The sequence below is a fragment of the Lepidochelys kempii genome, chromosome 28 (genome assembly GCF_965140285.1).
Source record: "Lepidochelys kempii isolate rLepKem1 chromosome 28, rLepKem1.hap1, whole genome shotgun sequence".
NCBI lineage: Eukaryota > Metazoa > Chordata > Testudines > Cheloniidae > Lepidochelys > Lepidochelys kempii.
Genome location: NC_136407.1, coordinates 7,140,055 through 7,154,033, shown reverse-complemented (window position 1 = coordinate 7,154,033; position 13,979 = coordinate 7,140,055). Strand labels below are relative to the sequence as shown.

At 46.4% G+C, this 13,979-nt stretch overlaps 2 protein-coding genes across 2 annotated transcripts in view; one reads left to right on the top strand and one right to left on the bottom strand.

The window, feature by feature from the left end:
• LOC140904241 (uncharacterized) overlaps positions 1-13,979 on the top strand; it is a 283,075-nt gene that overhangs the window by 53,246 nt on the left and 215,850 nt on the right. The window lies entirely within an intron of this gene.
• The window catches only part of LOC140904261 (uncharacterized), a 55,946-nt gene that overhangs the window by 6,564 nt on the left and 35,403 nt on the right, over positions 1-13,979 (bottom strand). The gene's annotated exons all lie outside the window — the stretch shown is intronic.

Sequence of the window (13,979 nt, the reverse complement as noted above, 5' to 3'; positions counted from 1 at the left end):
GCTGGGGTGTCTCCTCCTCATTCTCACTCACCATCCCATCACCTGATGGGAGACAGAGGGAATCCAGATATAGGTCACTCCCTACACCGGAAAGAAAGGAAATCTCAGACAGAGGAATGGAAAAATGGATGAACAAACCAAAATATGTGTGGGTGAGATCAAACCTATCAGGAGCTAATTTTCCCCAAACCCTTCCACAGAGGAGAGAAGAAGTGGTCAGTTTTGGCCTGCATCTCACCAGAACACTCATGGGAAAGCGAGATCGGGGAGGGACCTGCTGCCAGTTGTCAGTCAGAATAGGAGGGAAGCCATGAGTGACATCTGCCTAATGATTCCACATGTGCAAGGAACAATCCTGAACTTGGAGAGCTCACAGGTCTTTGTAGGGCATCCCAAATGTTTCCTGCATTCCCAAACAGTTTTTGCGTTGGTTTAACTAATTCCTTACCTGTGCAGGCAGGTATCAGGAGCACTTCTTTCTCAGAGCCCTGGAGGTCTGGGACCCATGGCTCTTCCCCTCCTTCCAGCTGCGAGATCACATCAGGTTTGGAAACGGGAAACCCTACTCCAGGCAAAGAAAACAAGGGAGGTCAGTGGAATTTGTCAGATACTTGTCACAAAGAATATTCCATGATTTTAACCCCAGATCATTTTTAAGCAGTAACATACCAAGGCCATCTTCGTTGGCTCAAAATGGCAGGAGAGTTATTATTATTATAAATCATATTCATTACCTTAGTGCCTAAGGACCAACTAATAGTGAGTCCCCATTGTGCTAGATAAAGTACAAAACACAGAATAGTAGATGGCCCATGCCCTGAAGAATTTACCATCTAAATAGACAAGACAGACACAGAAGGGGGAAGGGGTAGAACCTACTGTTAGAATATAGGTATTTAGGACTGCTTGTAAAGCTTATACTTTAAGAACTTAGGTGTATTTTTATCACTTAGCTACTGAAAAGGGGTATAAAAACAAAGAATCAAAATCACAGTCCGCTGTGTGCGGGCATTCTCTCACTAGGATAGTCTGAGGCCTTTTTCTTAGGCTAAAGCCTTTGCCTAAGCAGCAGGGGCAGCCATAAACTGGGAAGTGTAGGGTCACATCCTCACATCCCAAACCAGTCACATTGAAATAAGGTGGTATTGGGCTGTTAGGAAGACGATCCTGTCCGGATAGTGCCCATCACCACCAGATAAAGAAACAGATCTTAAGGTGGTTAAAGAAAACTTAGTTTGACAGCATCCTCTCTGGCAAGAAATCATTTATCAGTGGTTGTGTTTGTGAAACCCTCATTTCTGTATTGTTTTATATTTTTGGCCACCACTTTTACATTGTTAATCAGTCTGGTTCTCTAATTGTTTCTGTCTACTGTATAATTAATTTTGCAAGGTATAAGTTAATTAGGGTAGTGGGATACAATTGGTTAGAGAATTATGTTACAATATGTTAGGATTGGTTAGTTAAATTTCAGCACAATGATTGGTTAAGGTATAGCTGAGAATATTACTATGTAAATGGGGTCAAACAGGAGGGGGAAGGGAAATTGGAATCATGTTTGTTATGGGGGGGGGAAATGGGAACGGGAACAGGGACACAGGCAGGCTCTGCGGCATCAAGGCTGGGAAGGGGGACACAGGGAAAACGCTCGGTGGCGTCAGAGAAGGAATGGAACACTGGGGAACAGTCTCTATCGGCGTATAGAGATAAGCCTGACTGGTGTGAAGGGCTTCGGAATATGCTTGCTTGGAAACTACCCCCAATAAACATTGTATTATCTGCACTTTGGACTTCTGGTCTTTTGCTGTTTTCTGTCTGCATGACAAGAACCAGGGAAGTGGGAGGGTGAAGGGAAAGCCCTCTAACAAAACTGACATGACCTGATAACCAAGAGGTAAGCCTTTAAGGAAGGTTTTAATACACTTTGGAACTGATCAGGGATTCCCACAAGGACTGATGAGGGGGTGATGGTAAATACACTTTTAGATCCTTTTATTCTTTTATATCTTTTCCCCATCAGGCACACGGGCACACTGTCATGGATCCATAGGATCTGTGCAATGCCCAGGCTTATAAACAGTCCTTGGGAGGTGCCTCTTGAGTGCACAAAACTCCCAAGGGGTCCCACTCTTCCACAAGGATGGGCCGTGGAGCTTCAACACGAGAGACTGAGCCTCCGGCTTCAACACTCCTATTCCAACCTGTGAGCTCTGCCCAGCAGGTCCAGCTGAACGACACTCCTCTCCAGAGATTTTAGCCTATGATTTCAGTTATAACTGTCTGTATTAAATCAAGTTTCTGTGTGTTTCACCAAATTTCATTTTCTCAATTAACTTTGAGTAGCCATGGACAAGGACAAGCTGTACCCCAATACGTAATCTTATAGGTGTAAAAATGGTACAGGCTACACTACCACCCTGTGACATCACCAACAAAATGCCCATTTGTGCCTGGGTAGCGGCCCTGCTATGGGAGGGAGGAATGCAGCAAGGACTCAGGATCAGTGCCCAGGGTGGCTGTGCATAGAAATGGGGAGGTTATATGGGGAGGGGCTAATGAGTGGGAGAGGGAGGTCAAGAGTTAAAATAATAGTATTTGGGGGGGAAATGTATAATGAAGTGAAACTGAACAGAAATAAAACTGGAGTGTAGGCTCTAAAGCAACAAGGCTTGGGTAGGAATTCAGGGCTAAAGGTCTGGGATCCCCCACAGCTCTAGATCCCCAAACCTCTCCTCCCTCCCACTGACCCACCCAGCTCACTGCCTGGGTGCCTTCCTCCATACTCCCCTAGCCTTCTTCCCATTACTCTCGCCGGAACCACCTCCCAGCACCTTGGGACCTTCTTGTGTTCCCTCCTCGTCTCTCACTACCTCATCCCTCCCTGCTGCTTCTTAGCTCTAACCGTGCACACACCCTGCCCATGTCCTGGCACCCCAGAATTATCTACTCCCCACCTTCTCCTCCCCTCCCACGGCTCTGTTCTCCCTTCACCCTGAATGGCAACATTATGCCCTCTCCTATCAAAAGAGGAGCTCATCTGACAGTCACACAAGCCATGCATGAGCCATACACCTATTTACTTAATTTAGAATTCTACAGGCAGCATACTTTCCTCTTAAAATGAGGAAAAGGCATGAAAGCTACAGTTATGAATGTAGTTATTAATGTAGCCAATAAGGATACATTAAATGCAATTTTAAAATGACTAACGGCACCAAAAAAGCACATGTCCAAAAATTATACTAGTGGATGGGAGAGAAGGCAAAAAAAGGGGGGCAAGGAAACTTGTCAAAACAAATAAAGGTATAAAGTTATTACTACTCAGGTTCTAGAGACCCCACAGCTTCTAATAAGGAAGAGGACAGGACTCCTTACCCAGCAAGACCACTGTCTCATAGTTCTCCTGCATGACATCCCTGTAGAGGGCTCTCTGAGCGGGGTCCAGCAGAGCCCCCTCTTCCCTGGTGAAATACACAGCCACCTCCTCAAAAGTCAATGGCCCCTGAAAGAGCAAGAGTCCAAAACTCAGTACCTGCTGCCCCAGTCACAGCCCCACTATCCAGGGAACAGCAGCACCAGGTAAATGGAAGCTCCAGGAGGCACATGTTAACCGAGTCCCACCGCACCTTCCTTAGAGCAGCCAGGAGGCATCAGAGGGTAGAAAGAGAGAACCTTTGTGTGTCTCAGCCGATAGACGGAGGCAGGGTCTTCACATTTATCACATAGTTACCTAGCCAGAGCTTGATAGAGGAGATGGGGCTGTCTCTGGACCCTGCAGGTGGCTCCCTGGTAGGAATCCCAACACTCTCCAAATAAAATATATGGAAGAAAGAGGAAGTCACAAGTAAAGAATATAAGTTAAAAGGTTAGAATTGTAGGAAACTGGTAAGGGAAGCTATCAGAAATCAATGATTAATCAATGAAAATAAGAAGGAAGTTTTTAAAAGTATATTAAGTACAAAATTAATCCCAACAGTTGCAGTGGTAAACTGCTCGATGGAAAAGTCAGAATTATCAAAAATAATGCAGAAGAAGTAAAAGTGTTCAATAAATATTTCTCTCCTGGATTTGGAGAAAAACAGATGATGTAACTCATATCATAAGATGTTGACGCCAACAGTCTTTCTATTCCAACAATAACTCATGAGGACGTTAAACAGCAGCTATTAAGGTTAGACATGTTTAAATCAGTGGGTCAAGATAACCAGAGTTTTGAAAGACCTGGTGGAGGAGCGTGGTGGACTGTTAATGTTGATTCTAATTAGGACTTGGAACACTGGGGAAATTCCAGAAGACTGGAATAAAGCTAATGCTGTGCCAATATTTAAAACATGTAAAAGAGATGATCCAGCTAGTTACAAGAGTGTTAGTCTGAAATCGATACTGGGCAAGAGAATGGAGCAGCCGATACTGGATTTCATTAATAAAGAATTAAAGGAGGGTAATATAATTAGTACCCATTAACAAAGGTTTAGACACAAATAGGAAAATCATATTATCCTATCAAACTAACTGGATATTCTTATTGGATGAGATCAAAAGTTTAGTTACAGCTAAAAGTATTGATGTAATATACCTAGACTTCTGTAAGGCATATGAGTTGATTCAGCACAATATTTTGACTAGAAAACTAGAAAGATACAAATACACACGGCATATATTATATACATTAAAAACTGTGATTGTAAATGGGGAAACATGGTTGAGTAGATTTCTTTCTAGCGGGTTCCCGCAAGGATTGGTTCTTAGCCCTGTGCTATTTAACATTCTTATCAATGACCTCAAAAGAGAAGATAAAATCATCACTGGTAAAGTTATCAGTTGCCACAAAGATGCGGGGGGGGGGTGGGGGGAGGAACTAATGAAGTGTCGGTAGATTCAGGCTCCTGCACTGGGAGTCTGGGAAGTTTTTCCAGCCCTGGCTGGAGGGTTATTTCCTGTTCCACAAAGAGGAGAAGTTCCATTCCCAACTCCTGTGCCTTGAAATTAGGCCCTATCTGACATTACACCTCGTATTCAGTACAGTGGTATGATTATAATATGATGGGGACATAATTATGAGGCATTTTGTGCAAGATGCATCATGTGCGGTGTCATTGGAAAAGTTATGATTTGCTGAATATGATTATCCTATTTGTGTGCATGGATCATGTTTGTATTGAAGTTATGAATATTGACTATGTATCTGTATTTCAAATGTGCTTACTCTGGGTAACACTCACAACTAGCCTTTCAGGTACAACAATGAAGAAGCCAGACAGTGCTGATGGCTCACCAACAAAGACAACAGACCATGGAAGAGCTTAGCCTTCCTGTGAATGTTTCAGACAGCCTATGAGTCATGGCTACTATGATGCAGCAGGGCATGCTAGGGCATGTGACCAAACCAAAAAAATGACACTCAGCTCCATTTTGGTACCTGTATTTTTCCACTAACTGGACTGGGAACTGAGTTTGGAACAAAGGGTTCCCGCCATATGGAAAAACTACAAAAGGTGGGGTGTGACATCATCTCTTGGCCTCATTCCCCACACAAGAGAACTACAGGAAGCACCTGAGGAACAAAGACTGAACTGGGGGAAGTGCTGGTCCGAGGGTAAAGGGATTTCTAGCTTGTGTATGGAAACTTGGTGGCCTGCTTCTATCATCACTCAGGGTGAGAAATTGCTAATTCAAATTCTATCCATCTATATGTTAGGCTTACTTTACTTAGCAAATAGCCAAAAAGTAAATCTGCTTTGATCTGTTTGCTAACACTTATTGCTGAGAAATTGGCTGTTATCTTCTATCTGTCCTTGAGTCGCTTAGGTAACACACTCAGGTAGTTTAGTTGGATGCATGGCGCCACCTGCTGTTGTGTTGGGTGATAACAGGGCCTGGAGAGGCTGGCTGAATCTCCAGCAAAGCAGTGTGAAAAGGGCCAGCCCAGCTTGAGGGTTAGAGGGCACAGCGGTTCCCAGAAGCCCTCCACACTGCACCCTGGGAGTGACAACCCATCACACCCTACATTACCCAAGTCTCAGCAGGTTTGTCCCCTCCCTTTCTCCACTCTAGATATTCCCTGCCTCCCACCACCTCTAGCAGCTCCCACCCTCCTATGCATTTACTGCTCCTCTCCCTCCAAGCAGAACCCACCACCAGCTCCCTCATAATCCCTTACCTGAGCCAGCTCCATTGCAGCCATTTCCTTCCTCCTCAGAGGATGGGATGGAGAGAAACGTGGACGTTATTCCATAGCCTGCCAGGGTGAGAAGGGCAATGTGAGAGAATTCAGATGGGGGTTTTGTCCATTCCGCATGCCGATTCCCCCACAAGATTTGTCCCTGCTAATGGACATTCTAGGTTCTGCCACACTGAGAAGCACAGAGTGACCTTATTCCAGTACAGGCCAAGCCCCTTCCCACCAGGGTGTAACCCTCTTGAGACATGGTGAAACCCTCCCAGTATCAGAGTCTCTCTGCGGACGATACCAAGCTGGGAGGGGTTGCTTAAGTTAGAAAGGAAAACAGAGAGAAAGAAAGAGTGCTTTGGAGGATAGAATTAAAATTCAAAATGATCTGGTCAAACTGGAGAAATGGTCTGAAGTCAATAGGATGAAATTCAATAAGGGCAAATCCAAAGTACTTTACTTAGGAAGGAACAATCAGTTGCATACATACAAAATGGGAAATGACTTCCTAGGAAGGAGTACTGTGGAAAGGGATCTGGGGGTCTTAGTGGATCAGAAGCTAAATATGAGTCAACAGTGTAACATTGTTACAGAAAACCCGAACATCATTCTGGGATGTATTAGGAGGAGTGTTGTAAGCAAGATATGAGAAGTAATTCTTCCACTGTACTCCGTGCTGTTTAGGCCTCAACTGGAGTAGTGTGTCCAGTTCTGGGTGCCACATTTCAGGAAAGATGTGGAGAAATTGGAGAAAGTCCAGAGAGGAGCAACAAAAATGATTCAAGGTCTAGAAAACATGACCCATGAGGGAAGATTGAAAAAATTGCGTTTCTTTAGTCTGGAGAAGAGAAGACTGAGAGGGGACAGGATCATAGTTTTCAAGTAAATAAAAGGTTGTTACAAGAAGGAGGCAGAAAAATTGTTTTTCTTAACCTCTGAGGATAGGACAAGAAGCAATGGGCTTAAATTGCAGAAAGGGAGGTTTAGGTCAGACATTAGGAAAAACTTCCTGTCAGAGTAGATAAGCACTGGAATAAATTGCCTAAGGAGGTTATGGAATCTCCATCATTGGGGATTTTTAAGAGCAGGCTGAACTAATAATTCTCAGGGGTGGTAATACTTAGTCCTGCATTGAATGCAGAGGACTGGACTAAAGGGACCTCTCAAGGTCCCTTCCAGTTCTATGATTCTATGAACCAAAGGCCAGAGAAGAGCAGAATCAAAGGAGTCACTTTGGGGGATTCTCCCGTCATTGTCCCCAAGGCAGCTGTCTCGGGTTTACAAAGTTGTTTGATGCTCCCACCTTTATACAGTCTCTCCTGGGAGTGCCCCCTTTCATGGGATGGACCTAGTTTCAGCTTTTGGCAAGCGTGACCCCAGGGGCTCTGAGACTGGGCCTTCTTGCCTCAGCACACCTCGTTTCTTTCTGTGGCTCCCCAGTGACTCTAAAGGAGTAGATACTCCTGATAGAGACTGTGAACATAAGAACGGCCCACTGCGTCAGAACAATGGTCCATCTAGCTCAGTGGCGAATGGCAGGTGGTTCAGAGGGAATGAACAGAACAGGGAATCATCAAGTGATCCACCCCCTGTCACCCATTCCCAGCTTCTGGCAAACAGAGGTTAGACAACCAACCCTGCCCATCCTGCCTGTGACACTGGCAGATGAGGTGTTTGCTCTTGCAAAAGCCCCCATGTCTTAATTGAACATGGACAAACACACAGCTGGAATCAGTCTGGCTCACCTGTGTTAGTATTGTGATACCAGTCAGCTCTGTGTTCTTGGGGAACCAGGGCATAGTATCTAGCCTGTCTGACTCATGAAAGTTACCTCCCCACACAAACACCAGTCTCTGCTTGAACCAAAACAGATCAGAGAAAAGGCTTGCAGAGAGCAGTGAAGGGCATTGGGAGACACACCTAGACCCCTCCTGACAAGGGTGACAAGATTAAGACATCTCCATTAGCATACAGAATGGAGAACACAGACAACTCCCCTAGCCTCATCTGCATGAAAAATGGGACAGGGATTAGCATACAGAATGAAGAACAGAGAACTGCACTGAACTCTGGGACCAGAAAAGCAGGGAAGCACTGCATCATGGGGAATCTCTGTTCCAGATATTAATGAACCTACGCCTGCACGCACCCAGCTCAGCAGTTATCAGACCAATTCTAGTAATAAATCCTTGACTGATATCCAAAATACTGAAGCAGCCTAGTTGCATTGTGAGCTCCCTAGAAGAAAACACCACACACAGCCAAGAGTGATCAGCTCCTATTGTCTAACCTAAAGCAAACCCTTGAGTCATCAGTTTACCTACAAACAAATCTAGTGTTCTCCCTTTAACCATTGTATTTTCTCTACAAAAACCCCTACTCACCCTCCTGTCAGTGTTCTGATGCATGGACCCTGACTCTGCATCAGTTCCACTGGGATTCCATCTCCTGACTGATCGTGCTGGGGGCTCTGCCTGTCTTCCGCACTCAGGACCCTGGGCTACCACCATCACCTGGGAACCCCGATCAGTTTGAGCTTCAGGGAGCGGTGAGATCCTTTTCTTTCTCTCTTTGTTTTCCTTTCTGCCTTAAGTATTAACCTTTAACAATGTATGCTATGTTTGTTTAGCCATCCTTGTGTAGTTATCACGATTATTCAATAAATAACTTTTATGGTTAAGCTGGTTGCTTCTCTCTCTCTCTCTCTCTGAGCTTTACTCTTTTGTGTTTTTAGCTTCCCCATTTACTCTGCAGCAACGCTTCTCTTACCTAAGCTAAAGATCCCTGCAGCGCCCAAAATACTGTGGGGTTTGCTCATCCAGTGGGTTACGACCAGTACAATTGTGAAGCGAGAGTGGGTACAGGGACGTGCTGAATCAGTGACACATAAGGGTGGCAGCTTGAAAGTACTTCTTGACCCAGCCCATTGAGTCCAGGGACATATAAGGGGGTCAGCTTGAAAGTGCTGATTGACCTGGTCCGCTCAGACTTGCTCCATTTATGTGTGTGTGTGTGTGTGTGTGTGTGCATGCATACGACCCAGCCCTGAGGAACCTAGGTCCTGCAGGATAGCTCCATTGGGAGGGGACTTACCTGAGGGAGGAGTAGAGCTCCATCTGAAAACACACGTGACACAAGCAGTACATTGATAGAATTATAGAACCCCCCTCCCAGAAGAGTAAGCCGAATAAATGAGCGTACCCCAAAGTAACAGGCAAATCTGGAACCAATTGTTAAAACAGGTATTAGAATTATAAGAATGTGTTTAGATTTTATTGAATGCTTCATTGAGTTGCTGCCTCGGTTAATATCTGACTAGTTGCATTGTGAGCCTCTGTGGCTTTGTAAATCACCGGACAGGAGAGAGACTTTACCTAGGTAAAGTCCTGATTGGCAATAGAATGAATTACACCCCGCCTGGCAGGAAAGGTCCATCAACACCAGATAGACTATTATGGGATGTTAAAGAAGACAAAAGACTGTTGTTGTGCTCTTGATGTCCCATTAGCGGAGCTTGTAGCTCAGCGCACACGGCAGGAAGGGGATAAAAAATGCCTACAGAAGGAACTGATGATCTGTATGCTGCTTGGATTCTGGGGGGCAGTTTCTAGGCATAAGCAAGAGATCCCCAGCTCCTTAGCCTGGGTTAGTCCTAAAGAATATGTAGAGCTTGCTTATTAGAGAAGCTTCTATTACCTTTTGAAATTTAAGACTAACTCATCTGCTTTAACCTGCTTTAACTTTGTAAACAACTCTCATTTTCTTTTAAATAAATCTAAATACAGGTTATTACAGGACTGGCTATAAGTGTTGTCTTTGTTGGGAGATCTAAGATTCAATTGACCTAAGGAAGTGACTGGTCCTTTGGGACTGGCAGCAACCTGAACATTGCTGTGATTCATGGTGTAAGGTTCTCAACCAGGGGCCTGGGACCCCTAGGGGGCCACAAGCAGTTATCGGGGAGCTGCCAAGCAGGGCCAATATTAGACTTGCTGAGGCCCACGGCAGAAAGCTGAAGTCGCAGCGCATGGGGCTGAAGTTCAGGGCCCTGAGTCCCACCACACGGGGCTGAAGCCAAAGCAATGTTGCTTTTTGGGGGCCCCTGTGACATGGGGCCCCAGGCAGTTGCCCTGCTTGCTACCCCCAAATGCCAGCCCTGGCTTTTGCATGCAGAAAACCAGTTATTGTGGCCCACGAGGGCCATGGAGTTTTTATAGCATGTTGGGGGGGGCCTGAGAAAGAAAAAACTTGAGAACCCCTGTGGTAAGGGACCATCTGTCACAAAGGTGAGCTCACCTACATGGTGAGATCTACGGGATGACCCAAGGGGACTGTCTGTGATTCCACGTTAATGCTGTTACAGTGCCTGAAGCCTTTACACCGGATACTTGGCTGGTGAAATCTACATATCGACCTCACAATCAATTTGGGGTTTGTTCCCTGCTTCTTACCAGTCTGCCTGAGGCTGGTGCTCATGCTCTCGGGTCACTGAAGACAGCGTTACAGGGACTTACGGGCGCAACGCCTCCAGCAGCAATTGGCAGCCACGCAGAGCAGGCTTTCCAGTGACAGAGTGTGGGCCAAATGGTCCATGGACTCAGTCAAGCCCCAGTTCTCCTCCAGTGCACATCAGCATCCTGGCAACCTTCGAGGAGGGTCAAGGCTGCCACTCGTTCAGTGATGATGGATCTCCAGCAGAGCATCACCCGCACCCCATGACCCGCCTTGTCTCCCGAGACAGAGGTGAGTGAGGGAGGGTGCACAACGGGTCCTGGGGGGGTGGGGAAAGGGATAACAAAACACACCTTCTGGGGGGTCACCCCTCAAGAAGTGAAGGTGACAGGCACTGTGGTGGCAGTAAAGTGGGAGGGGGGAGTGGGAGCAGGAGGGAGTAGCACCCTCCAAGGCAATGCTGCCAGTGAGTATCCCCACCACATCAGGCATGGGGCTGATAGGGTGCCATTCCCTGGGCCTGGGTAGGCCTATATAAACCCCACGCTGGCAGAGAAGGGGTTAAACTGCTACTTTAGTCTTGACTGGACCAGCTCCTCCACACCCACAAACCATGCCAGGACTGGAGCAGGAGTTAACAGGAGACACCTACTCTACTCATAGGGGGCAACCCTGGGAAGGGAACAGTCTGTGGAGCAATTCCAGCCCCAAAGAGAGGGCTGGCAGCATTCGGGGCTCTGGCCTTCACTGAGGGAGGGTGGGAATCCCTGGAGCTCAAAGGGGGAGCAGGCTGAAACTTGCGCTGGAAACCCAGTAACCTCTGAAGGGGACTGAGATGCTCCCACAGCCCCCACAAGTAAGAGAGGCCCGTATCCCCTCCCCCCACTTTTCTTTCATTCCTTTATTTACTGTTGTTTGCTGACAGTTGTTTCACCTGGTACACCAACAGAGGAAGAAAGTGTCCCGGGGCCTCAGCCAGAGGGTGGAGCCCTGACACACTAGAAGAACATACCCCTGTAGCACCCCTGGGATGGGGGCAATTGGACTCACAGAGGTGCACCCCAGAAAACTTGAGGCCCAGCAGTTTGATGGACTGGTTGGCCTCTCACTGGGGGCTGCCAGAAGCCTGGCACATGGAGTAGATACGGGGTGGCTTGGGGAGAAGGAAGCAGAGCAGCGTCCCAGACAGCACACCGAGAACGGAAATGTAGAGAGGACGAGGGGCACTGCAGTGAACTCAGCACCCGTCCTGAAGGCCATTGGCAGAAAGTTGTCCCGTCCCTGGCCTACGGGCGTCAGACGGTGACACAGAGATCCCTTGGCACAGGGTCACTTGGTCTTTGCCAGCAGCTCTCACCTGAGACCTGACAAACCCATCACATCGAACATATCTCTTGGAGGGTATTTATCCATAGGGGAGATCACGTGAGGCTGTGACAAAGTGGGGGTTTATTCATCTTGTTATGCTGCATGTGCGTCTTACTCCCCTATACGAACACTGTGTGTACCTCAGTTTCCCAGTCTACTGCAACAATACTTCGGTGGTGGGAATTGGGTGTGTGATTTCTGCTGAGGCCCTCGGGGCAGGTGAGACCCAGGAGAGGGGTGCAACCAGGAGACACCTCTAGCCTGGGAAGCGAGACTCTGTTCTAGGCTGTATTCCGGTCGCCTAATAAACCTTCTGTTTTACTGTCTGGCTGATAGTAATGTCCGACTGCAGAGTTGGGGTGCAGGGCCCTCTGGCTTCCCCAAGAGCCCCGTATGGGTGGACTCGCTGCAGGAAACACACGGTGTGAAAGGGGATGCTGAATGCTCCCAGGAACGTTAAAGCTGTGTAAACTTCTTCCCTGGAGACAGTCTGTTCAGAGAGAGAAGACTCCCCCAGAGTCCTGACTGGCTTCCTACAGAGTAGTTCCAGAGCATTGACCCAGTGACTCCGTGACAGAGGCAGCTACAAAAAAGCTCATAACTGGTCAAGACTCAGAATGACTGAGACATCAACGTATGCGTCGTACGTAAGGAACAAAGCATTTATATTGAAAATCAACTTTATGGACTTGGAATGGAAAATCAATCATCGAGCAGTAATGGGCTCCAGGATTGGCCCATCCACCCAAGAGGGAGTCGTCACCCATGTTCCCTCTAATTATTTCCATCCATGTGCGGAATGAATTTTGTTATGTGCTCCATCACTACTGAGGTAACGTGTGGATGTGCGCTACCAGTACAAACAAAAACCCTAGATAGAATATATATATTGAAAACAGTTCATAGGTATGGAAGAAGAAGAAACATTAAAACAAGGGATAATTAATAAGGTGCACTGCTTAAGATGTGCATTTAATATGAAATCAAATAAAAAGAAAATGGACACTGCCCTTGGAGTAGATGTATTTTATCATCCTTTCTAACAGTACAAGCTAGTAAACACACCAAAATGTGGCATAGTGAATACAGCTATAGAAATAAAACAAAGTCACAGGCATTAAGTAAAAGCATTAAAAATATGCACCAGAGGCCCAATTTAATAACCTCCTCCTACCATAGATCACTAAATCTTCAGGGAAAGCTGCTCTCAAAAAATGAAGCATCTGCCAAAACACTAGCATGCTACGGACTTCTGCAGTTCACAAAACTATCCGTCTTGCATGCACACAGCTCAGCTTTAAGATGCTAAACAAATCTAGGAGTCAACTAGAAATAGTCATGCTCTCAGAGCAAATATTAATATAATACTTTCTGATACCGGAAAGGAGAGTAATAGGTATTCACTAAGGCTTATACCATTTCTATGGGATGTCAATTCTTAATTTGATGAATACTTCACACACACAGAACAGGAAAAATAAGGAATAAAGCAACAGACAGCAAACAAAACCACAGACAAACAAGTGAGAACACTGAAAATAGGAAGGGAAGTAAAACATCAACTGGTTGGTGATGGGTATTTTAAACGAGTGTTTAGGACCCACACTGTGCAAGTGCAACAGAGCCCTGTAGAAACAGGCAAAGTTCTCCTGCTGTCACACTGTGTGTGTGTCTCACCAACTCAGAGTAGAAACCTCAGAGTAGAGGCCCTGGAGCACAGAGTAGAAGCCGTGGAGTAGAAGCCCTCAGAGTAGAAGCCCTGGAGCACATTGACACATGGCTTTCGAGTTTGCAGACAGAGCCCTGCTTCAAAGAACTTGCAAATAAGGTCTTCATCCTACAAAAAACCTAGCCCCACACCTACAGCTTGATACTTCTGAGTCAATGGGAGTACTTGGAACAGCGGGAATGTCATGGAGTCCCCGGGTGATTGGAACTGCTCCCTACGAAGGCAGTCAGGACTCTGGTGAAGTGTCCTCTCTGGGAGCAG